A 24,168-nucleotide genomic window follows, 5' to 3' on the forward strand; every position below is an offset into this window, starting at 1 on the left:
ATTGTCAGAGAAAGGGCTTATGCAAGGCTACAGCAGTCCCTGCTGAACACTTGAGCTGTTCGATGATCCAACCCACCGCACAACCCGTCAACCCTGTTACCTGCAGGCAGCTCCCCCATTGGAAAAACATGCAATTTTCCAAAGGTAAGGGAGTCTTGGGTTACTAGGAACACAAATCATTATGAGTAAAACTGCATTCCCAATTTATTGTATTTGTTTTATTTATAATTTTATTACTTACTCCACATTTTCCATATTTTCCATGTGTTTCACGTCATTGTTATACATTCAGGCCTTTACATGGAAACTTGGGCTCTTCTCCACTGCCTAACGTGCTGAAGTCTTTACAGCCAGCCTTCTGTCATTGTTTGCTCTGCATGGTTCCACCCCAAGAGCACGCAGCTAACGTTGTGCCTGGTGCAAGCCTGAGCGGTCTCCCCCTGGGGAACAGGACAGGGCGAGAAGTGGAGATGAGCAACTACTGATATGATAAGCTGGTGAAAATAAAGACCTTCAAATTATTCAGCTGGCGTCCTAACAACGAACAGTTTGAGATTCCTCTGATTTGGGCTGTGGGTTTTTTCATGGTACGGTTTGAAGTTGTCAAAGACAGAGACTTTTCTGTGCACTGCCGTTAAGGCTGGACTGGACAACGAGCTGCACACGCGGATTTCCCACCAAACCCAAAACCACAGTTCACTGAATGACAAGGAATGTCATTCCCAGCGCTGCTAGGTTCCTTCCCTGCCGTACGCTTCTGGAAGGTAATATCACACACCTGCATGCCCAGTTAATTCCTATTTTCTGCTCTCCTGGATGCATAGGCAAGTGTTTCCTTTCATGCTCCCATCTGACCACAGCCTGTGAGCAGATCAGGAGTGTTCAGCGGGGCTGCTTTTAGCTGCACTTGCAAGGGTTTGTGTCAACAGGAACATGTTGCAGGTCAATTTGCAAACAGCCTTGGAAAATCTGGTGCAGCATCTCTAATGCTATTGATAAGACCTGCTTCCGTGCAACGCTGCCGGACTAACAGTTGTCATTCAGCTCTTGAGCACACTTACACCATCATCTCATCTATTTTTCATCAGTCTTGCGCCCTTCATGACCCCCTTATCAATCCACGAGCGTGTTCATTCTGGATCAGTGCAATCCCACAAGTACCGAGTCACACATGAACCTGACTGCTCTTGCAGATAGCAAAAGGATGCTCAGGTCCTGAAAAAAACAAAAAAGAAAACAAACAAACACACAAACAAAAAAAACACCAAAAAAAACCCCAAAGTTTTTCCTATATTCCCTAGTTAAGGTGACATTTTCACATCAGGAACTCAAAAAACAATGTATTATTTGATGGCAGAGGAGGGGCGAGGAGATTGGATTAAAACATCTGGCGAGGTAATTAGATCCACTAAAAAGTTTACACTCCAAACTGCCCCCACATAATTGATGGGACCATCGTGATGTGTCACTTCCACTTACTGGCGCTGAGCAGCCGCTCTCACCTTGCTGCGCCCGGCGCTAACCTCCGTGGCTGACCTGCTGCAGTCCCCCTATTAAAGCTGCAATTATGGGGTGACTCCTAATAGCAAGGTCTTGCTTCAGCGTGGGGAAAAACGTTTCTGTAGCTCGCATGCAACAATTAAAGATAATTTAAAATGTAAGTAATTGCACTGGGTTTCTGGAAACTACTGTAGAGGTCTTGTCCCAGGCATCTGACAGGCATGGTGGTGTATTTTGACAAGTTTTGCGCAGATTTCCATTAAATACCAACTAGCAGCTCTATTTTCTTTGGAGTCATTGGTCAGGAAATGGGGATTGTGAAAGGTCAGGCTTGGAAGTTTTGGGAGGGGATGGAGGTGTTATTCATGTTCTGATCCATGGGGATCCAGTTCCAATGTAAATCCTTCAGTTGCTTGATGCTTGCTTTCTGGCTAGCCTTTGAGCAGGAGTGAGGACTGATCCACAGAGAAGAGCTCCTGTTGAGTTGCTTTCACTCCTGCAGAGATTCCCAGCAAGGTGGGACCCACAAAATGTTCATCTGCTTTCTGAAAACCTATAGAAACCGGTTGAGTCTGGGTTGAGAGACCTGGCAAACACCGAAATATTTGTGGGATCTCCATCCCACCACAAGCATCGCACTAAACCTCTTTGTCTGCAAAGCTAGATTTGAAACTGCAACTACTCCGAGGCTTCTGCAAGGTCAGCAAAGTGTGAACATGATGCAGAACGTACCCAGATACTTTCAGAGGTTCAGCAGTCCCTGAAAGAGTTTTGTGTCACAAAAACAGACTGTCAGATGAGTTTGGATTCTGCCACATGGTCCTAGTGATAATAAGCCATCTGCGCTCATCGTGCTGCACATGACCTTTCCTCTCTCAATTTGGTCTCCATCACTTTCCTTCAGTCCTCTCTGATTTGACCTACTTTTGAGTAACCCAACAAATGCCAGCAGTGCACGTAGCAGAGTTACATACGCACTTGGTTACCAATGTGCTAACAAAGAGTGAGTCCATCAGCAGAGTGAAAATAAAAACATGAAAATAGCGCAATCCATAACATGGAAAAGGATCCATCAGGACCGTAATCACCTTCTGCCACGTTTGACTGATTTAGGCTCCTCTCTTATTGAGTGGGACTTTTGCTTCTAAATCGTTTGCAGTAGGGTTTTAAAAGATGTTTGGTGTCACAAGATGCATTTGAAAATTGAACTTTTATTTCCTTTTCCATAGCTGGATTTCTAAACCATGTTCAAAAGCTAGACATTATACCTCTCTGTTAGAAATGTATTCAGTTTGTGCCACTGCATAATAAAATTAACTATGTTTATAAGCAGTTGCAGGATCAGGATGCCTGAAAGCCTTATCCTTTGTATAACTTTATATAGGACAAAATACATAGAGGAAATAAAAGCTAGGACAGACTTGCCCTCATTATTGCTTTCAAGTGGCTGTCTTTCTGCCTGTAATATTTCAGATGCATTGGTAACACCATGGCAGCTCACCACAAAGAAAACATTGTGGGACTTCATAAAAAAACAGAAAATGAAATTAAATATTAAAAAAAAAAAAAAGAAATTAAACATGTCTCTGAGGCAAAAGCAGTGAAACGCAAACTTAAACTGCACAACCACAAAAAAAATTGCATCAAACTTTAAAATTATTTTTCTTCCTTTCTGAAACGCAATGATCCCAAATAAGAATGTGCCTGAGCCCCTGGTCTTTATATTTATTCCAGTGTGGTGATTTTAATGAGGGACTCAAAGAGAAATTACCCTTGAAATGTAAAGACAGCTGCACTTCTTTTTTTATCATGACTCAAGTATCAGTTGCGCGATGGCTGGATCCTTATGGATGCACCAGAATGACAGGAACAGCTTTTGGGGTTGGTTTTTGTAAGCCAGAATTGCTTCCTTTTCTTTTCTTTTTTTTTTTTTTTTTTTTTAATTAAAAATCATCCCTGTGCTCAGACACAACATGACACATGTTATGGTGACCCAGACAGAGGGAAAAGGCTCCGCACCCTCCTGAGAGCCGTGGCTGAGTGCGCCTGACAAATGCCACCGCGTGGCACCGAGCAGAGACAGGCGCTGCAAAAAGCATTCCTGGGCGATTGCCTGGTGCCTCTCCAAGCTGACAGAGGAGGTTTATATTAACATCACATGGCTGTCTTCAGCTGCATTTGTTAGCACAGCCCATTTGGAGGTCTTGCCATGTTGGGGTGCATGAGGAACAGGAAAGGGGGGGCGGGGGAAGCAAAAAATAAAAAAAGCAAGCAAAATAGATCTAGATTTTTAGCACCAGCATCTTCATCAGTAATGCTATCAAACCCAGGCTCCTCCACCCTTGCCCATGCAAAACCTTTGTAAAACACTTGGAGGGCAGCATTTTAAAAAGTTTTCAAACACATAACATATAGGAAAATAACACACTATAGAAACTTGGCAATAAGTTTGTCTCAAGTAGCCAACTTAGGCATGGAAAAAAAAATTAGACAATAAAAGGTCATTTCTAGCCAAGTTTTAAGTATACAATACATACCTTTTTTTTCCCCCTACTCTTTGCCTTAGTTATTGGCCAACTTGGCTAGGAGCTTATGGAAAACACTGAAGTGGAATTATTATAATTGGGGTTTTTTTCTCTTGTTTGACCAAGCAAAAGTTCTTATAAGCAATAATTTAATTATGGCAAAAGAGTTACACAGACACAGTTTTTATCATCATCAAAAATTAGCATCATCAAAAAAGCCCCTCTTTACTACACCATACTTTAAACTAAGGCTAGTTCATGAGCGCCAGTGATCTAATACTACTGCTATTTATGATTTTTTAAATTATTTATTATAAAGTATGCCATAAAGTGGAAAATTACCGGTGCCGATCGCATTTCCAAGCAGGCTCATTTAGAAGCGAGTGCCGTAAGTCAATTAGGATAATAAACCTGCTGGAGTGAGGAGGGGGACTTATTGGAATGAACTTTTTCATCCTGCTTCTGGCGTGCTGTCATGTGGGGATCAAGCAGGAGACGTTTAACAAGTGGCTTCTGAAGGCACCTTCCTGCTGGCTGTTTGGGTGGCAGCTCTCCTCCGGGATGCCTTCATCTGTTGCAACATGTTCCCGCAGCCTCCTTCCTTGCCCCCAGGTATTCCAGGTGGATGGTTGATTAAGAGCAAGCTCCTTGCTGACGTAGGTTGCGTATTTAACATCCTGCTCTGTTCCATACCTACATGCGCCTTGGGTTTTATTTTATTTTTTTGGAAGGGCAGTTAAAAAAAAATAAATAAATTAAAAGGAAATACGGGATTTTTTCCCCTCCCTCTGAGAGCTTAACTGGAGGGATCCTCCTTACCTTTTAAGGATGTGGTCTTTCAGTCTGGAGGATCAGAGATCTTCTGAGATGTTTGCCCTAGAAACACGGGTAATTCCAGCGTGCATCAGCACAGACCAGGCATCTGTGTGGCCTGGACCAAACACTTCAGAAAAAGCTGCATGAACAGCCTCTGTGGGCTGAAATATCCTGGTGATGCAGGGATATTTTCATACAAGGACACTGACTCTGGATGTAAGATCGAGAACACAACTTCAAAACTGACAGAAGATCAGTTTTGAGAAGCCAACATCCTCCATGAGAGAGAAAAGGAGTCAGGCATGGCAATAAGAGGGAGGAAAAAACCAGATGCGAAGATGAAAAGCAAAAAGAACCAGGGACCACAAGCCTGAGATCAACAGAAAGTTTATAAGCTGCAGGTTTGGTCTGTGTTTCAATAAGAACAACAGTTTCCTTTCTGCCACTTGTTAATTAAAGAAGGCAACTCCTTTTCAAATCTTACATTTTCTCATATTCTCTTGGAAACGTCCTTCCAAGTTGGATCACTTTTGGGTTTTTTTTTAATAAATGAAGGGTTTTCCAAGTGCATTTACCTCTGCAATTTTTTTGTCTTTTCACAAAATAAGAATCTGAAGTTAAAAAAGAAATAATCCATTTCTATTTATGCTACTGGAAAATGGGAGGAAGCTGCAGCAATGGAAAAAGCAAAATATCTTCAGTTTGGAAAGACTGATTTTTTAAAATAGAAAATATTCATGGCCAAACTAATTGTGCAAAGAGAAGGGTATTTTCCTGCTAGTAATATTTTATAGCAGAGCGCTACAAGTCACCTCCAAGCCCATGTTGGTTGCAACATGTAAGCAGTGAGCAAATGGGAACGGGTGGTGAGCGGAGAGCATCGCCCAGCTGGCTGTCGTGACTGTTATGCACAAACCCAGAGGCAGGCATCTCCACATCTCAGGCCCATGAATTTGGCAGCAGGTGATGCGCCGCCGCGGTGGAACAGCCAGCCCTCTGGGCAGGCTTCATTGCAAGCTGTTTACTTGTGCTGCTGAGGGGTTTGCAGCCCAACAAGCCTTGTCAAGCTCAACATGTGTAAGGCGGGTGTGGTGATCTCTAATTATACCCCTTGGGAAGGACTTACATGACCTAACATATCTAGCACATAAGAAGTCCATTCCACACCGTTTAGATGGCATTTGTTAGCTGGCACGACGGGTTCTACTTTGCAGAAGCAGGGAGTTGGATGGAAAGCAAACACGGTGAGTAACGCCAGAGTCACATTGGATGGGGCGTGTAATAACTTGATTTGTGACATATGCAGCGGAGAGGCTGGCTGATGCGACCTGCTGTCACCAGGAATTGTCTCTGCCGATGTACTGCTGATGCTTCATATTCAGAAGTTCATTCTCATAGGTGAGACTATCACCTGTAGTGGTTCAAGAGCACTGGATGGACCTGGTTGAAGCGAGCCAGTGGGACGGGGTTACACAGCTCCTTGCTGCTTGCCCTGTCCCTGTCTCATCAGGCTGCACATGTTTTGGCAAGAAGACTCTCCTGCATTTGTGCAGTGTCTCTCTTGCACCTTTCTGCAGCTCACCTGTTAGTCATGTTCCAGCAGAGATTCTGAGAACTTCAACCACCCAACAGACGCATGGTGCATCGCTGTCCTTCTCTCATCGCTGGGGAACCTGCCCAGTGCTATTGTAGAAAACTGGGGATGGGACAGGGCAGCCTGCCACCCTCTCTTCAAGTGACGAGACTGTGTGATCCTGAACTGGTGCCTGCAGAAGTGCCATAAAATGAAATAAAATAAATAAATAAATAAATAAATAAATAAATCCATGCAGAAATGAAGAGGAATACGCCTTTTGCTTGCAAAATCCAGAACTCATCCTGCTATATCACCATTTCTGTTCTCAATCTCTGCTATCTCCTTGTCTCTTTTCCTTAGCCTAGTCCAGCCACCATGCACTCATTCTTTGGGCTGATGAGACACAAAATCCCACCCAAGTGTGAGACCCTCCGAGCATCACCAGGACATCCTGCTAGCCAAAGAATCTGGAGACTTCTAGCTTTTATGAGTCACTGTCATCATCTCAAGCAACATTAGAAGGAAATTGCTGTAGGGCACTGTCATTACAGTTTGAAAATATTTCTTGACAGTGCAATGACTGTGCCATTTTTATGAACCTGAGGCTGAGCGAGCTTTCTAAGATCACCAGCTTTAGCACATACAAGTTCACCAGCTGAGCAGAAAAATGAAGGTTTCAGCATCACCAAGAACTGGCAGTTTTTTTAAAGTTACTGCACATCTTTGTGCACAGTCTTTGCCAGTAACAAATGCAAAATGACGGACGTAGCACAGCTGAGAACAAAATATAATTAAAACTTTACATACCAATGTAATTACAAAGAGGTAGGTGATTAAATACCATTACTGATCTGGACCTAAACCTGTTAGCAGGAGGCAACAGACTGCAAATAGATACACACACTTTTGCCAACGAGTTACACAATATTAGACTCCTATAGCTACCAAAAACCTGCATGTTTCCAGGTCTGGCTGGTGCTCACGTGGCCTGATGGCATCACCAGGAGGGTGCTCATTTATTCCAGACAGTGAAAGTAGCATCGACTGGAATTTTCCCATGCAGGAACAAGACTGACTCATGCTTCATCCAAAGAGACATCCTCCACACATGTCGTTGCAAGACATGTCACCAGATTTAGTACGTACAAATGAGCACGCAAGCAGACTTCTTAACTTTTACTACAAAATAAGGTGCGCATTAGCAAGGATGCTAATCACAGGACTGTTTTCTCCCAGCTTTACCTCCTTGACAGCTGACAAGATGCTAAGTCTCCACCTTCATCCCAGAGATGAGCTTGGATTTGGTGTGAGGCAAGCAAGATAAAGTGTGAAGTCCCCTTTTCCTTCTCCTCGATGAATCCCACCCCTAGTAATTTATAGCTGGCACCTTTCATGTCAAAAACAGATGTCAACATGACCTTCTGCAATAGCTTTTTGCCCTGGACACTGAAGTCCCCTGGAATACATGAAAATGGAAAGTCTGTGATGCTGGGTGGTCAGCACCAGGTCAGCTTTGTGCAGGGGTAACTATTTGTAAGTATTTGATGAGCCCAGCCTCCAGCATCCCAGTCATTAGGCAGGTGGTCCATGGAGAGCCTAAAGTCTGGATGGAGGAAAGAGGCAAAGGAATAAACAGACAGATAGGTGTCATTATTGTAACGAAAATTACTCTCCTGTCCTCTTCCAGTTGGAGACTGTCATGTTCTGGTGAAAGGTGGGGATGGTGACCTTTTCAGAATCAAGCTATCAACCCCATAGAGGAGCCAGGACACTTAAAAAGCTGCAAGAACATCCCCATGTGGAAGGTGTCCTGCTGGAGAGAGGTCCTCAGTGCAGGCAGAGATGAGCAGACAGCACCGGGCTCCCCTCCGAGGGCGTTTCCCAATCCTTGCCTTGCAGGCACCCCACCGCTCCAGGCGGTTGACTCACCGTGACAGCTCAGGATGCGTAACCTCATCACCCTCTGAGCAGAAAGCTGTTCCTGTCTCCCAGACAAAGACAGGAGAAGCTTTGGGGAGGCAGAATGAAAAATTGCTGTGTGGCCGCAAGGAGGTGATTGTCAGCTCTCTCTTACCATCTGATGGGGCTTAAACCCAGTTTTGTCCAAAATCTATGGGCATTTGCCATAGCGGTGCTCTAACCACAGGATAACACGCTCAGAAAGGCTGGCTGAGATCCTAGTGTAGCTGAAAGCAACTTGAGACCCAGCCAGCCCAAGCAAAGTGTTTTGTTGTTGTTTTTTAAAAATGATATTCATTAGGACCAGGAATCGGGCAAAGTTCCCCTCTTTTCATCAGACCAAAGTGCTCTTCTGCAATTGCTAATATTAAAAGAAGGAGACGGGAGGGGGGAAAGAAACCTCAGAAAATAAAACTTATTTGGCACTGCTGATTAAAACCAGTTTGTGTTTCATTGTGAAAGGCTGTGTTTGCTCAAGGTTTATTCAGTTCTGGTCTCTTCCATCCACATAAGGTTTGTTTTAATGACCGTGGAGTTATATGAATCTTTTTTTTTTTTTTTCCTGAAGGTTTCATAATAACAATGCCTGTTTTTTTCATATAGCACTTTACAGCCACGCGTCTGGAAATGCATTGCAAATGGGCAATTAGCGTCAGCCCTATTTTGAGGATGGAGAAACTCAAGCAGAGTCTAAGCAAGACAATTCCTAAATAGCAATGCCAAAATCAGGCGTTTAGCTTGATCTTGAAAAAAATTGGAGCTAGAGCCTGAAACAACTCTCAAAAACAATTCAGCAAGCATTTAATTCAGCAAAAGGGGAACGACTGACATCAGGAGTGACCATTGATCGCTGGGCAAGCCTGGCTCATGGTGCAGTCAGGCAGGAGTTCACCAGTCACCTGCCCTCATGAAAAAGGCAACCACTGGACCAGAAGGTATAAATAGGATTATTGCTTGCAAAGTCCTTAAGGGATGCACTCTCCTGCCACCATCCCTGGGATGCTGGCTCCAGCTTCAGCACCCGTCACCTTGTAGGAGTGTGGTAGACCAGGACAGATGGAAGAGGGGACAGCAGCAAGGATGGACTTACCAGCACGGGTGCTTTAACCTCAAGAAGAGCAGGAGGAAGAGGGCTGTTTCAGTAGTGATAGACTTCAACGAGGCCACTGCAACCACTTACATTCCAAATCCAGCAGTGGGGGAGCCCACTCCAATGATGGTCACAAGTTCAGTAGCTCCTTCTTTTTGACAAGATCTTGTTTCTTTTCTCCCTCTGTGTTTTAATGGGAAAATCTGGAAAGGTTAAAGGTCAGAATAGAAAACCAGTGAGAGAATATTATTTGAGGCAAATCTCTAACCCTTTACTTGGGCTATGTGGGAGGGAAGTGAAAATATTATATGCAAGGGAATATTAAATTATTAATATTATGTCTAGGTTGAGTTTAATCAGATTTCAGAGACGTATAATACCCACTTGCTGCCTCCTCAGATATGGATGTGGGGGGGCATGCATTTAATAAGCAAACTCGCACAAGCAGGACCACAGCCTGCAGGGAAACAGGTCCTGGGGCAGGAGACGCTACCTTGCACCACAGGTCTGAATGCAGCTCACCAGAATAGAGCAGCAGTTGGACAACAGCTCCCTGCACGGTGAGCTGAACAAGCACATGCAGTCCCACCAGTGGGACGGAGCTAAGCCAGGCTGCCCTCCCAGCCTCCTGTGTGGATGGCACCACTGCCAGCTTGTCTTCCCTTCTTTTCTCCTCCAGGAGGAAAGGATACTCGGGAGACCTGCTACTAAATCTGGGTACCAGCAGAGATGCTGACACCAAACCTCCCCCCTTCCCTGATGCACTTGGCTGCATGGGCTTCTGCAAACAAGAGGCTGTGGTTGTGCCCAGCCACAGCTGCAGATTTGCTGCCAGAAATATTGTGGAAATACATTCAGCCCTCATCAGAGCTGCTGGATGAAACTCCACAGCCTCTGCAAAAGCTCAGGAAAGCCTTACCCCGGGTGCTGCACAGGCTCCTGATCTCTCTGTTGGGTCCAGCCCACGCCAGGCTGCAGCATCCTTGGACGCCTGGCCCTGGACCGGTGCTCCCAAGCCACTGCTCATGGACAGGCCACCCGAGAGGAGCATCCACAAGCCACAGAGCAGTAATTAAGGTGGAGCCGGGCACGTGGGCTGGGTAATAGCAGACAGCCAGGAGGAGCCGCCGGCAGGTAGGGGACGTGGGAGCGGGGCGAGATTAGAGCCAGCCGGAGACCCGCCGTCATATTTCACTTTTCTGCTGATCCCCAGAAACCTGCCCATAGATCATCCTGCAGGAGCAACACGTGGATCTAATTCTCTAATGCCAGGCCTCACTGCGCTGTTATCCACATAAATTCTGAAGCCCTGACACCAGCCCTTTCATCATTTAACTGGAGTTTGTAGGGAAGAGGGAGAGGAGGGAGCGTAGGCTTGGAGGGAGAGATGGGTCTCAGCAGCAGGCACGGCTCCTCTTTCCTCGTGGCCTTTATCCTCCTTAATAATCCTCTCTCTATTTCATATATCAGCTGATAACATGTGGGTCCTATTTCCCCCTGCCCTCCCCACATCTGAACTAGATGGCAGATAAAGCCGTCCTGCAATCTGAGGCATGTTTGCAACTGCTCTTGATTAAAAAAAAGAAAAAAACCTCTTGGTGTAATGAATGGAAGGCTCGGAAGGGCTCCCCGTGCCATTGCAAATGCCCTGGGTGATGCCAGTTTCAGGCTTTGTGGTGTGCGTCCTTGGAGCTGATCCTCTCCTGCCTTTGAGGTGACGGGTCAGTTTCTCACCTGGGGTCCACTGGCACAGAGAAATCCCCCCTTTTTATTATTCTCCCAGCTTACTTTGTCTACCTAAACAAATAATAAATATAGTAAATAATTTTAGTGGCATTAGGAACAAATCCATACATTTTCAAGTAGGAGGTTTTGAGAGAGGGAGGGTGTTTCATCCCAAATATTTTTCTGTGTGAAAAATCAGGAGTGTGTTTTGTTTGAAGGAATAGAAACTAAAACCAGAAAATCCACAATTTTAAAATCAGAAGGGAGGGATTAATGAAGCAAAAATGTTCACCCTTTCCTTTTTAGGGTGGGAATTAATAGAAGTTATTTGGGGCATGAGGTTGAGATGCAGCAGAAAGAAAAATTGCCTGATCAAGTGAAGCAACAGAGAAAGTATCAACCAGACTGGGGACATTTTCACCATTAAATACTTCTGCCTGATATTTGCAATATGAAAATACTAAAAGTGTGAAATGGACCCTTAAATAATTTCTATTTCTTCAGGATTTCCATCCTACCTGTTATCAGTGTTCCTGCCCGGGAGCATCGTCCCCTGAGTTCACAACAAAGGAAAGTGTTGAAATCACATAATCTGGAATCAGTTGGAAATGTGAGGATGGGGGCAAAAGTAAGAGACCAAGAAAACTCACATCTCCTGAGACCTGGACAAACACTTCACCACCGAGATCTTCCAGCACTTCTAAGTGGCTCTTGGTTACTGTGAGTCCTTGAAGCTTCTCCTTCCTGAAATAACAGAGAAAGACAATTAATTCAGTGCAGAACTCAGTTTTATCCTGAAATCACCTCCCAGCACCATCAATAGCATTTTGCTTCCCGCATTGATTTATCTACCAATTCATTTGAGCAGATGCTGGTCTACATTTCCAGCCTTTCTCTTGCATTGCCACCCATCAGCTGTAGATCTGGTCCTCCATGGGTTTCCTGTGGTTCAGGCTGCTTTGCCACCCTCCCAGCTGTGGGCTCTGTTGAGGGGGAGGGTGCTGCCACCCAGCCCCATGCCAGGGCTCCGGGGCTCATCCCTGCCCCTTGGGTAGGTGACTACGCTCTGCCTGGGTGAGCAGCCCTTGCTAAACCCTGTGGATTGGAACGATCCTGCACCAGGCTGGGAAATCTCAGTTAATTCAATTAGAGAGTGGGTGCTGCTCTTTGAAGCTGCCACAGGCCAGAGCGTTGAGAGGTGAGGAGCGAAGAAAAATTCACAAGATACATACAAAAGAAAAAAAGATACTGCAAGAGAAAGAGATGATGAATGGCAAGAAGGGAGTTAATGAGAGCCAGAAACTCAAGTTGGAGAAATGTTGATTTTATTTAGCATTAATTGCAGGAAAGGGCCTATAAAGTGCGGTAAAAAATTATTAAGTACCACTATGCAATGCCAGCTTTGTGCCAGCCATCCCTACGAAACAGGTGTATTATTCCTAGTTCCCTAGGTATAAATAAATAATTGCTTTTCCACATCTTTTTTATGATGGCATTTCATTATTTTTTACTGCCATATTGTTATGGCTCCAATTCCTCCAGAACCGATTTGGAGATTGACCGGCGAGGGAACGCGTGTGCATGTGCGCATATGGATGCTTACATGGGCTGGCACGTGTGAGCTGGATAAGCATGAGGGTGTCTCAGGTCGCAGCATCCCAGGGGAGCATGCAAAGCCTGGTCCCCCTGCCCAGAGGTCAAAACAAAGTCCCATCAGCGGGCTGAGCTCTGGCAACGATGTCCGGATGAATATAGAAAGGAAAATTATAGCCACAATTGCAAAGCAACGTGCATCACATCAGGGAACCACTCGGCAAAGGGAACAGCTGTGACAAACAGACCATCCAAGTTACCTTTCCTGAGAGGGGAGTTGCTCTGGGACAGGATGTTTTGGAGGCTATCACCCTGGTTCAAACACCAGTATCATGTCAGCCCATTTATCTTGATGTCAGGGACACAGAGCTGGGCTTTCCCCGAGATAGCCCATCCATCTATGACTCCCATTTGCATGTACTGAGATTAGTAAAGGAAAATAAAACCTATGTTGCACTCCACTTTTAGTTTTCTGCTCACGATCTGCCCATATGCTTTTCCCCCCAGCATTGTTACATGCAGGCTCCGATATTCTCTGAGTTAAGAACAACGAGGGCAGATCACATTTTTCCTAAGCAATGTTTATATCAGCATTTTTGGGCTTATTTTATCAAGTCTCTCACTTCTCAGAAGGATACTCAGCAGGGAGATAAGCACTGGAAACGTTTTCCTAGCAATGTCTCTTGCTTCAGATGAGGCCACCAAAGACGTTCAGGGAAGCAATGATTCCCTGGTAATGCCTCAGTCCAAGCCCTGACCTGGAACCGTGGGCTCTGCAAATACGCATAAATCTTCAGCTCACATCCAAATCACTGCAAGGTTCAGTGAAAATAGCAAAACTGCCAGTGAATCTAACCTAAGCTTTAATCCAGCTCCGGCGTGATTTATGACCTCAGGTGGAAACCATGAAACGTGATGGCTCCAGCCCCGAGCTGGAGGATGGTCGGCGACCCCAGCCCGGAGGTGGCTGGGTTCAGCGCTGGAGAACTGGGACAGCCAGAAGTACAGGTGAAATCAAACAGCACAAATGCCCCAACAAAGTCTTCAAACCCTGTTCATCATGTGTCAAGTAAACGTAGCTGACACACAAATCAAACCAGTGTCCTGCTCAAGTCAGAGACAGGAAATTAAACAAATCAAAGGATAATAAAGGCAAGCAAGGAATAAAGTTGCTTTTTTTTTTTTTTTTCTGATTGAAAAGTAGCAATTCACCAGCTTCACCATTTGTGAAGCTTCCCTAAATGCAGAATTCTGCAATAGTGCTGTGGTAATTCAGGACATTTATAATGGCTTTTTTATATTTATTCCCCTACCAAAATATTACCATAGACAGTAGGAGACAATTACTTTTTCCTACCTAAATAAAAGAGGAAAAAGAGAGAGGGCTTGAGTCCCAGTGACTCAGTTTTCTAGGGACGAATGGGTGTCACACCAGTGGGGAAAGATGCTCCAGTTGTTCTCTGCCGGCAAAGTTCCCCCCAGCCAGAAGCAGGAACGATTATCTCTGCCGAGCGTTAACGAGGCCATTTCCTCTCCCTTCTCTGACCCTCGTTATCTTTTTACACGTTAGCTTGGAAAAACTAACCACGATAACAATTAGTATCAGATCCCAGGTAACATGACCAAGAAGAATTTTGACCAGTCTAGGTATCTAGGTATCACTAGCAACCTCCAAATAATCATTCTCAGTCAGCCCTTGAATTTTGAAGCTCTTTAATAGTTTAGCTGAGAAATTAGTGGGTGGGGAGTGGAAGGATGTGTGAGGGGGGGGGGGTGGATTTCTGCAGCATTAACATCTTGAAAGGCAGCCACCAAGAGCTGCTCGGCTCTGAGCCTGCAGTTTACAGCTCACATTGACACGGGCTCACGCAGTAACATCTGCATCCCACCCCAGTGCCAAGTTCATCTTTTTTCCAATACTTGGCATCCCCCCCTCCATGTGCATGTAAATCTCCAAAGGGAAACACTGCATCATGGGTTTTGACCAAAAAGGTAATCCCGGGCAGTACGTTATAGCAACACCTGCAGTGTGCTGTGGCTTTTCCAGCCCAGACTACCGTTATTGTGGCACCGGGCTCCCACCGCCCCCAGGACCCGCAGACAGCCATGAGCTAATAAACCACAACGCAGACAGTTTACGACACCCCGCAGGCTTTTGGGTCAGGAGGCAACAAGAAATGGGTCACTCAGCCGGTGACTTCGTGGGACTGGGGAAGGTGATGCTGTGCGTGCAACAGCCAGGTGCAGTGCCCAGGCCAGGCGCAGCGTGGCAGGGGCTGGTGGAAAGGGCAAGACAGAGATGCCAAGAGCAATCAGGGTGCCAGGGAATGGAACAAACTGAATTTCTGCTTCCTGGTTCAACAGCACCCAGAATCACAAACCCACTCACCTTGATGCTTCCAAGTGTTTTGATTATAATTTTCTCCCGTTTCTTTATGCTGAGGGTGGGCAACCACTGTCATGACCGCAAAGCTGAAAAACCAAATCCTTGCAGCTTTTCCCAGTTCTCCCCCATCTCTTCTGGGCGCTGTGCAAAAGAAGCTGGAGTTGAATGGCCCTTTGACTGTGAAAGTGGAGCTTCCCTGTTTCTGGGAGCATTACCAATGCACCCCTCTGCATGCTGCAACCCCCAGTGCACTTACCAAGCCCGTAATACTCATGGCATGGCCACTCCTGCCTTCAGAGGGTTTAGACTGGCTGGAGACATCTCTGACACTGAATGGGTTTAATTCACCATAGAAGTAAGAAGTTAATCACTTTACCTTTACACAACATCAACTTCTTCAAGCAGACAAAACCTAAGGCAGTTCCCTGATTATTCACAGCTAATTCTCATCACTGAGTTAGCAAGTGTGACATGGACACAGATGTCACAAAAAAGCCACCTGGCCCCGGCTCGCTCTGTTAAAGCCGAACACCTCTGTCCTAGGCTGATCAAGCTTTTTGTTGAGGCAGACATTGGCAAAAACATAATCCAGAGAGCTCTTTCGCTCCCTCTCAGTGCAAAACTGGAGAGATTCCCAGCTCTTCTCATAGGAAAAAGTAAGCTTGCACTGAAAGGGTTGCTGCAGGACCTACCTTGTAAATGAAATGTGATTAATAACAACGTTTTTGCCTTTTTTTTTTTTTTTTTTATTATTTCAAGTGAAAGAAAGAGTGTGACAAGGAACCAGGAGTCTGTCTGCCATGGAATAATCCTGCAGTACTTGGGGCTGTGGTTTATTTTACTAGTGGTGACTAGTTCAAGCCACATTTAGTCAATAAATATGAGATATGAGGTCACTCCGCCATTTAGCTGTTACCCTGTCTACATATTTCACAGCTGGGTAGTAACCTTTTAACTAGCGTCTACCTCGGTGGGGAGTCTCCATAAAAAAAGAGCCAGGATCCATTGGTCGTGGTGGGGGATCAAGGCATAGGAGCACCACGGAGATTCCTGGGCAGGCTGAGTGGGAGAAAGGGAAGGCTCAGGGATTTGCTTTTCATTTTCTTCCCCTGCTTTCCAGTGACATAGCACCCAGCCGAGGTGCAGCAGCCTCCAAGCTGGCCCTGCATCTCTGCACAGATAACAGGTGATGAAGCAGCACATCCCACAGGCTGAGTTTCACAGCGAGTTTCCCCATCTTTCATAGAGAAATTGGCCAAGAGACAGTTTCCCTCCAGTTTCCAGCTTTACAGAACACACCTGTCTCGAACATTTCCAAGGGGTTAGTTTCTCCTTTTATCCATGTCTTATAGTCTTTAACAGAAATTTAACTTTTTTAGAAGGTTAATTCTCCTTTTTCCAAGTCTGTAGCTTCTTCTTGCTGCCTTTGCTTTGGGATGAGGAGGACACTTCCCTGTTTTCTGAGCTGGTAACTCAGGGCTAAGTCTGGTTCATATGGAACATCCCTGAGTCCAACAATAAACCTACACGCCAGCCCATGTTGCACTGAGAGCAAGCGTTCTGCGATTGTCTGAAGTGTAACCGGGAACAGAAGGTGCATACCCAGCCCTGCGCCTGCCCTGGCTCGAAATCTTCAAGGTTTCAAAGTCAGTGGATCTTAAAGATGTTGTTCCTGTAGTTCTACCTTGTGCCCATCCTGCTCCGTCACTGGCATGGTCCTGCCAAGGGCTCAGCCCCGAAGACGGTGGCAGCAATCCACAAGAAAGCGGTGAGCGTGAGAAGAGACCCGAGCCAAGTCACCTGGCCTGGCGCCAGCGAGGTGTTTAAGTGTCTCCCAGAAATGAGTGGACGCAGCGAGAAGCGGGCAGGGAAGAGAAAGCAAACCCGTGAGCGAGAGAGGCCACGCTAGGGACCCAGCTGCGGACCACACCGTGCGGCTCTATTGCTTTACACCAGCTCTGCCCATCGTGCTGGCATACGCATGCTGGAGACAAACGGAGACCCAGGACCTCAGCTGGCCTCATCCTTCCCTGCAAACTGCTGTACCTGCAGCGCAGCCGCCAACAGCAGAACCAGAGAAGGGAGGGAGATGTGCCCACCCTGTGGAGCAAGGTGCTAGAAAAGTCCCTTCCAAGCATTGCACACAGTCTCCAAGAGGAGAGCCAGGAAAGCAGCAGCTCGGCACTGCTGGCAGGGCTGCGGGGATGGCTGGGGTGAGCGCGCAGCTCCTGCCCTCCAGCACGCTGGGAATCCCATCCTGGCTCTCCCTCCCCAACGTCACGGCCGGGGCTCGGCACCAGCAGACACAGCTCCGGCGCCGGAGACGAGGCCGGCTCCTCCCAGCTCAGCTGGAGCCTCCGAAATCAGAACCTTTCTGTCAGCTGCCTTTTATAGGGCTATAAAACCACGGGTTCATGTAAGAGTCTGTCAGACGTTGGCTGGCATCAGCCTCTGCCACCTTCACCGCCACCTCCCTGACTCCCGCACACACATGGTCCCTGCTCCCTCCATCCCCAGAACCCATACCTGAGGACCAGTACCCTTCAGGTGAACAACTGGACGTGGAAAGATGGACTTGCAGCAATGCCAGCTCAGATGGACATGCCGAAGCAGAACAGGCTACGAGCAAGGCAATGAAATGCCCCTTATTTGGAGCCTCCCCATTCTAATGATGCTCAGTGGCATAAAGAACACCTGCACCATCGGCACGGGGCTGCAGCTGGACACCCACCCACCAACCCCTCCCCGGCACACACTGCCGCAGCCCCCCAGACCCTCACGGCAGGTTGGAACCAATCAGTGGTGCCACACGCTATTATCAGTCACCACTAATAACGTGTACACTTGTAATGCTGGGCCCAGCGACAAGAATAACATGAAATAACACTGCACCCACCCACTGAGAACACCAAGTGTGTCACACTCCTCTGTGTCATGTGTTTAAAAATATCTCTACTGACGGCCTCTTTTTTATTCCCCACCCCCCCGCCCCTTTTTATTTTTATATTTATTTATATTTTTTGAATGCCTGACTTGGCCAGGTGGAAAAAGTTTGCATCAGAGCTGAAGCAGAGGACGGTGACGGGTGTCTGCTTGTTTTACATTAAATGGGAGGAAAAGGAAGAAAAAAAAATAAAAAGTTTGCAATTACATGTTCTTTGCAGAGAGGTGTGGCCATTGGCACGGAGAGAGGTTTCAACCTAAACCGCATAGACAGATGCTCAGGGAGGTGGCTTTCGTGGCCAGTGGAAATACACAAACAGGGGCAGCCTGCAGCTGAGATTTTATGGGAGCGAAGGGATTAGAAGCTAATTGAAAGGCTGGGGAAGAATTTGGTCCTCCTGAGGGCTTCCGCTTTGTGTTAGTTGCTTTGCCCAAAGCTGCAAGGAGTTGGCAGCCCCGGGTGACAGCGCTTGGGTCCCTGTCCAGATCTGCGGGCACTCGCTCCGGCTCAGGATCCCATCGCTGTGGAGCTGGCAGCTGTGGCCACACCGAGCAGCAGGTCCCTATCAGAGGGTAACATTGCATGAGCCTCAACTAGCCAAAACCAGCAGCGCACCGAGGTCCGCATCCTGCATAAACACTTTTCCTACCCTTTCACTGGCTGCTAGTATTTTTTTTTTCCCCCAGAAAATAAGTGTTGCGGTTATATTTAACTCATCAATACGCATAGTTAGCTTTCAATCTAAAGCATCCACAAATGGAGGCATCTGTGAGCAAGGTATATTTGGAGAACAGCCAAAAGCAAACAAGTCAAATAATGGGTCAAATCACAGGCATAAGGGGAATTTTGCCAGCTGAGAATCAGGGCTTTAAGGCAAGGCTGGAGGAATCAGCAGGCTGGGAAACAACTAAAGTGCAGAAAAGAGAAAAAAAACCAAATTTTGGTAAAATAAAGGCTGGATCTCTCTGTTACCCTTGTCTGGCCTGCCAGCCTTGCTAAAATGACTTTAAACTAAGCACAATTGCCCTTTTAACAGAGAATCGTTATGCTGAAGAGAGGATGAGCCAGAGCAGCACAAGCGGTGCAGGCGTGTCCCACTGCATGAGGCTTCATTTCTTTTCCCTTGAAATTCCTCGTGCCCCTTTGGGGCAAATTGTTCCTTTCCAAACCAGCATAGAGTGGCTTGTGTTTCTAGATGATGCATTTAATTGGCTTTTACAAACCTTCCCAGAATTAGTGACCCATTTTTTTTGTCTTTTCCTTTTGCACAGGTTTTTGGATTGCCCAAAATTTTGGACTTTCCCCCTTCCCAACCTCCACTCGTCCACCATTTGGGCTTCAACCCATCACATTATCATTCCTGCAGACATTGATCTCCCAGGTACAAGAACATCCTTTCTACCACTGATGCTGTTGATGCCCATCACAAGAAAACATACTTGAAATTAATGGCTGAAAAAGTCCCATCTGAAATTATTACATTATGCTATGTTAGGGTTTTAGGTTTGTTTGGGCTTTTTTTATTCAGACAAAAGCACAGCCACGCAACAACCGTCTAAAAGTACTTCAGTGGTGCTGGAGTGTGCAAGTCGCTACAGGGGACGTGCCAAGCCGTGGGAGGTGTGACATGGCCGTAGCTGCATTCCCTGGGGAAACCTGCTGGCAGAAGGTTCATCCCTGAGCCCTCGGCGCTGCGGCCGGAGCCCGGCTCCACCAGAACCCTTCCCTGCACAGGGGCACGACTCCATCCTGCCCAACGAGGCATGAAAGCATCGAGAGCCCGACAGTGCTGTTTCTGTCATCTCTTCAGCCTAATGTAATCCTGCAGGAAAATGGGGTTTGAGCTATTTTTGATTCTTTTTTCCAGGATGGCAAAAGGATAAAAAAACCACAAAATCTCTCCCCCTAATTTCCCCCCCCCCCCCCCTTCTTTCTTTCTTCCACAATACCAGGCTGAGACACCAAATCAAATTGCTGTCCCAATGCACAGCTGCTGCAGGGTAAGAAAAAAACAATTGAGTGATGCCTACAATTGCCATGTTGTGGCTTTCGGGAGGCTCAGCTGCCGAGCTAATTTGGTGCAGCTTCCTGTTTTTCTGTAGCAGACAGAAGGAGAGAAGGGAGATGCAGCTGATCTGAGCAGCTCGAGCTTTGCAGCTCTTGTGCTTCTGGGCTGAAAAGCTCCGTGCAGCACACTCAGAGCCCCGGCTCCAACCCATGGTTAATAGCAAGCCCCAAGCAGCTCGTCTACTGCGAGGCAACAGTTGCCCAAGCTACCAGCTGGCTTTTGCAACTGGAAGCCTAGGGATGGGTTTGATTGCACCTCTGGGCAGCAGTCTGGTTTTGCAGCTGACTGGCCAGCTCGGGGCTTGCACAACCCCCTTCCAGCTCCGAATGGTCATTGCGAACATCCCTCAGGCTCAGAAACCACTGGGCGCACAGTGCTTAAGCCTGACACACGAGCATTAACTTCTAATGTTGAAAAAAACTTCTAAACATATCTGAACTCCTCAAAGTCTCTGCAAAACACACACCAAACCAAGAGTGTATGTCTGTAAACAGGTGGGTACACACTGCATATATACACATACGCTACATATATATATACTCCTACTAAAAATACATAACACCTATGTTGAATGCATTGTAAGGATAGCAATTTCCAGGGCACTACTATATTTTAAGGAGCTGACTAATTGACAGCAACACTGTGCTGAACCACAAAGCCATGTCCAGCTCCTCGGACAGGCATTACAGACTCATCCCACAGTCAGGGAGAGCCATTCTGCAGCTGGCATTAAGAGGAGCTGCTCATAACTGCCCCCAAGACCTCTGAATCAAAGAAATGCCACTTATAAACAAGCTTCTTTCGGGGAACTTGCCTAAAGGGGCCTCGCTGAAATATCTGCCCCACCTCCCTTCACCCAGAGCATCTGTGCAAATAAATACGAGCCACTTCAAGCAGCAGCCGTCCCTTCCACATGGGGCACGGGCTCATGCCTAATCAGTAACAGCAAGAAGGCTGTGCATGCCACAGCCCCTTGTTTGAACATCTGCTGGCCCTAATAGGAACGGCAAAGTACAGCACATGCCGACTCCTGACATGGATGGCGATGGATGGATCTGAAAAATGCATTTCATCATCTGTACCAGGGAAGGATTTCACTGCGGCCAGTTGGTCCCATCACTAGCACGACACCCACAATCTCAGATTATGTGACACTGCAGCCAGGGACTTCAAAAAGGAAAGGATTATTGTCTAATTGGATTTCTGGTCTCAATTAGGGCAGAAGGGAAACCAAATGCAAAGCTGACATGGAAAGCTTCAAACATCTGTAACAACAAGTAGCTAATTTACAATGTACCCACCTAGGACCGTGCAAGCAGAATTCAAACCTTCCTCTCGAGGTGACTCACCTGCTCCTTCGTGAGCCCACGGATACCTCAGATCAGCAAGGACCCAGTATAACCAAGTGTCGCCTCCTTTCCCTGCAGCATCACGGGGACGGCACCCGGAGGACCGGGTTCAGCAGGTGATCACTGACTCCTTCCTCCTTCCAGACACAGGCTCAGCTGGGGGAGACAAGCAGGATTGAAGGGGGCAGCACCCCTGCAGCTCGTTTGAGAAACTCCAGGAAACTCAAATCGGTTTCACCTTGAAATCAAACAGAGATTAGGGCCTAACAAGCAGCTAAAGCAAAGTAATGGCCTAGGCCACATGTTGCAGATCAGATGCCATGTGAGGCTAATTATTGCAGCCCAAAGGTTAGAATGGCTGCTCAAGCATTTCCACATGGGCTTTGAGAGCCAGCCCTGGAAGCACCAAAAAATGAATGAGTCAGTACCGAGGTACCAACAGCTGATGGCCAGTGCTTCTGCTGTGCTGCAAGGAGAGGTGAAGCCCAGGCAGGGGGGAGCCTGAGGCACCCCTGTGACCAATGTGGCTACTGGTGTGGCTGTGCCATCCTGTGCTTCCCAGCACTGTCCATCAAAGGACCCCAGAGACCTCCAGGTGAAAGCCAGGCGTATCCTTCTCTTTCATACTGCTAAGGCAAAGCAGCGCTGGCAGCAGCCCCGCTGCATGCACAGGGCACATGCACCCATCCCTCCTCCCTCCACTCCTAGAGCAGGAGACGAGACTGGGACATGTACCAGATCACCCAGTTTACTGGCACTGGGTTCTGCCAACTAAAACACTGGTGATGGCATCACCATTTTTTGCACGAGACAGCATCTGTTGAGAGGCAAAGGGCTTCCTTACAGTTGCTAAAATCCAAAGGCAACATACAGCTTTCAAAACCAGTACTCCTGGGAAACAAACCCTGGGAAGAGCCACGCTTCACGCTCCAACTCTCCCTCTGCTGGCTGCTGGCCCGTGGCCGCTGCACACCCCTTGCTCCCAGGACCCCCGACAGCAGAGCGGGGAGCAGAGCCGCTTTCCCGTGTGGCCGCCAGCCCATGCGAGCCCGAGGAGGGGTCTGCTCCATGGTCCTGCTCTGACCCTTCAGGCTGGGCTCTTCAAATGCAAAAGCATCCTCTGCATCCCCACAGCAACGTCCAGCAGCTCTCCCCTCCTTGCTCTCTGAAGGGCATCGTGCCTGAAGGCAGGGGATGAACCCGCTTGTCCTTCCCACAGGAGGAGGCTCCAGGAGGCTGGTGCTCACTCTGCCACCAGTGCCTTTCCCACTGCCAGAGCAGGAGGTTTGCACAGCATTAACATTTTCCTTCAGAGTTCCAGATTACATTGTTTAACTATATCTTGCCAGCTGATATACTTGCCATATAAAATTTGAGTTTGCATACATTTGCATGGCACGTTTACATACACATAAGGGCTAAATTCTGCTTTGTGAACACGCCATAGTTGCAGTAACCCCAGTGGCTTCACATAATCCCATTCCTACCTGGCATCGCAAGAGTAAGAGCTGTGCTCCCAGGGAGGGAGTAGAAATTGCATTAACGTTTGGGGTGACAGACTCCTCCATCACACTGCATACTGTGCTGATGCAATGGAAAAATGCACGATGCATCTTTTTTTAGCCCCACAAAAAGGCCTGTTTCTCAGGGAGCCATTCACCAGCATCCCCGGAGCCACCCGGCAGCAGGGCTCTGGCCAAGGGGCAGCGAGCACACTCGGGCTGCGGCCGGGGCGCACGGGCTCTGCGCCGCCGCAGCGGGAGGGAGCCCGGCCGTGGCACACCACGCAACCGCGTCTTATTTATGACACAGGTTCTAATGATCGGCTGCAGCCACGGAGGAACTCCCAGCAATTTCCACCCTCAGCAGACACAGGTTTTCAGCACTGGCTATTTTTGCTGCCCACAAGTATTTTCATTCAGCTGGTTCAAAATCCGGGCTGTAAATGTAGCAGGCTGGATGCTGAGTGGGTGCGAGCAGCTCTTGCTCCATCTAAATCCAAGGGAGATACTGCCATTCTCACCCACACAGCATGAGATTATTGCTTGGCCCCTTTTCAGAGGGGTTTCCAAGCAGGTTTTTCCTTTCTGCTGAGCAATCTGGAATTTTACTTTCCTCTGCTGTGTGTTCTCCTCAGCGGTAGACGCAGGGACTGAGGGTTCAGCACAACATCTTTAACGCCAATGCTCAAGAAGGGCTGGAAGCAAGCCTCGGTTTTTGGAGTGCATCAACACTAGGATTGGGAAATGAACCCCAGCGGTCACCAGCACTCTCTCCTATATTGAGGAAAAAAATCAAATGAAATCTCACGAAGATGGCACAAATAGCAAACAGAGTGGAAAGAACAAATGCTTAGGAGAAAAAAATAGGACAAACCACAAAAGCTGCAAGCAAAGTGGTTACAGAAAATGGATGCAGTTTAAGTGTGTGATTCAGGGAGTCTTGTCTGAGTGTCAGAGGTTCAGTACTATTGCCTCCAATTTAAATCATTTTTAAAAGAAGTGCAAAAGAAAGGTGATGAAAGGGCCCTAACGTTGTTCCCTGGTCGGAAAAACACAGCCCACTTGTGCACTGTGGTAAAGTTTTGCATTTTGGCTAGACATCGCGTGCAGGGCTGTGCTGGAGCCTTTGCTTATT

At 47.2% G+C, this 24,168-nt stretch overlaps 1 long non-coding RNA gene across 4 annotated transcripts; it reads right to left on the reverse strand.

The window, feature by feature from the left end:
* Positions 1-241: 241 nt before the first annotated feature.
* On the reverse strand, positions 242-23,803 carry LOC121082531. 4 transcript variants are annotated; one of them, XR_005826052.1, is made up of 9 exons: positions 21,532-23,803; positions 11,842-11,935; positions 10,386-11,263; positions 9,467-9,669; positions 7,660-7,873; positions 6,424-6,607; positions 4,845-5,116; positions 4,368-4,728; positions 242-2,086 (listed from the first exon to the last, which is right to left on the reverse strand). It is a non-coding gene; the product is annotated as an uncharacterized LOC121082531 (long non-coding RNA). The 4 variants fall into 4 exon arrangements; XR_005826053.1 differs by having other exon boundaries at positions 242-440; positions 1,062-2,086; positions 7,660-9,669; XR_005826051.1 differs by having other exon boundaries at positions 7,660-9,669.
* Positions 23,804-24,168: the final 365 nt, after the last annotated feature.

The sequence above is a fragment of the Falco naumanni genome, chromosome 1 (genome assembly GCF_017639655.2).
Source record: "Falco naumanni isolate bFalNau1 chromosome 1, bFalNau1.pat, whole genome shotgun sequence".
Taxonomy (NCBI): Eukaryota; Metazoa; Chordata; class Aves; order Falconiformes; family Falconidae; genus Falco; species Falco naumanni.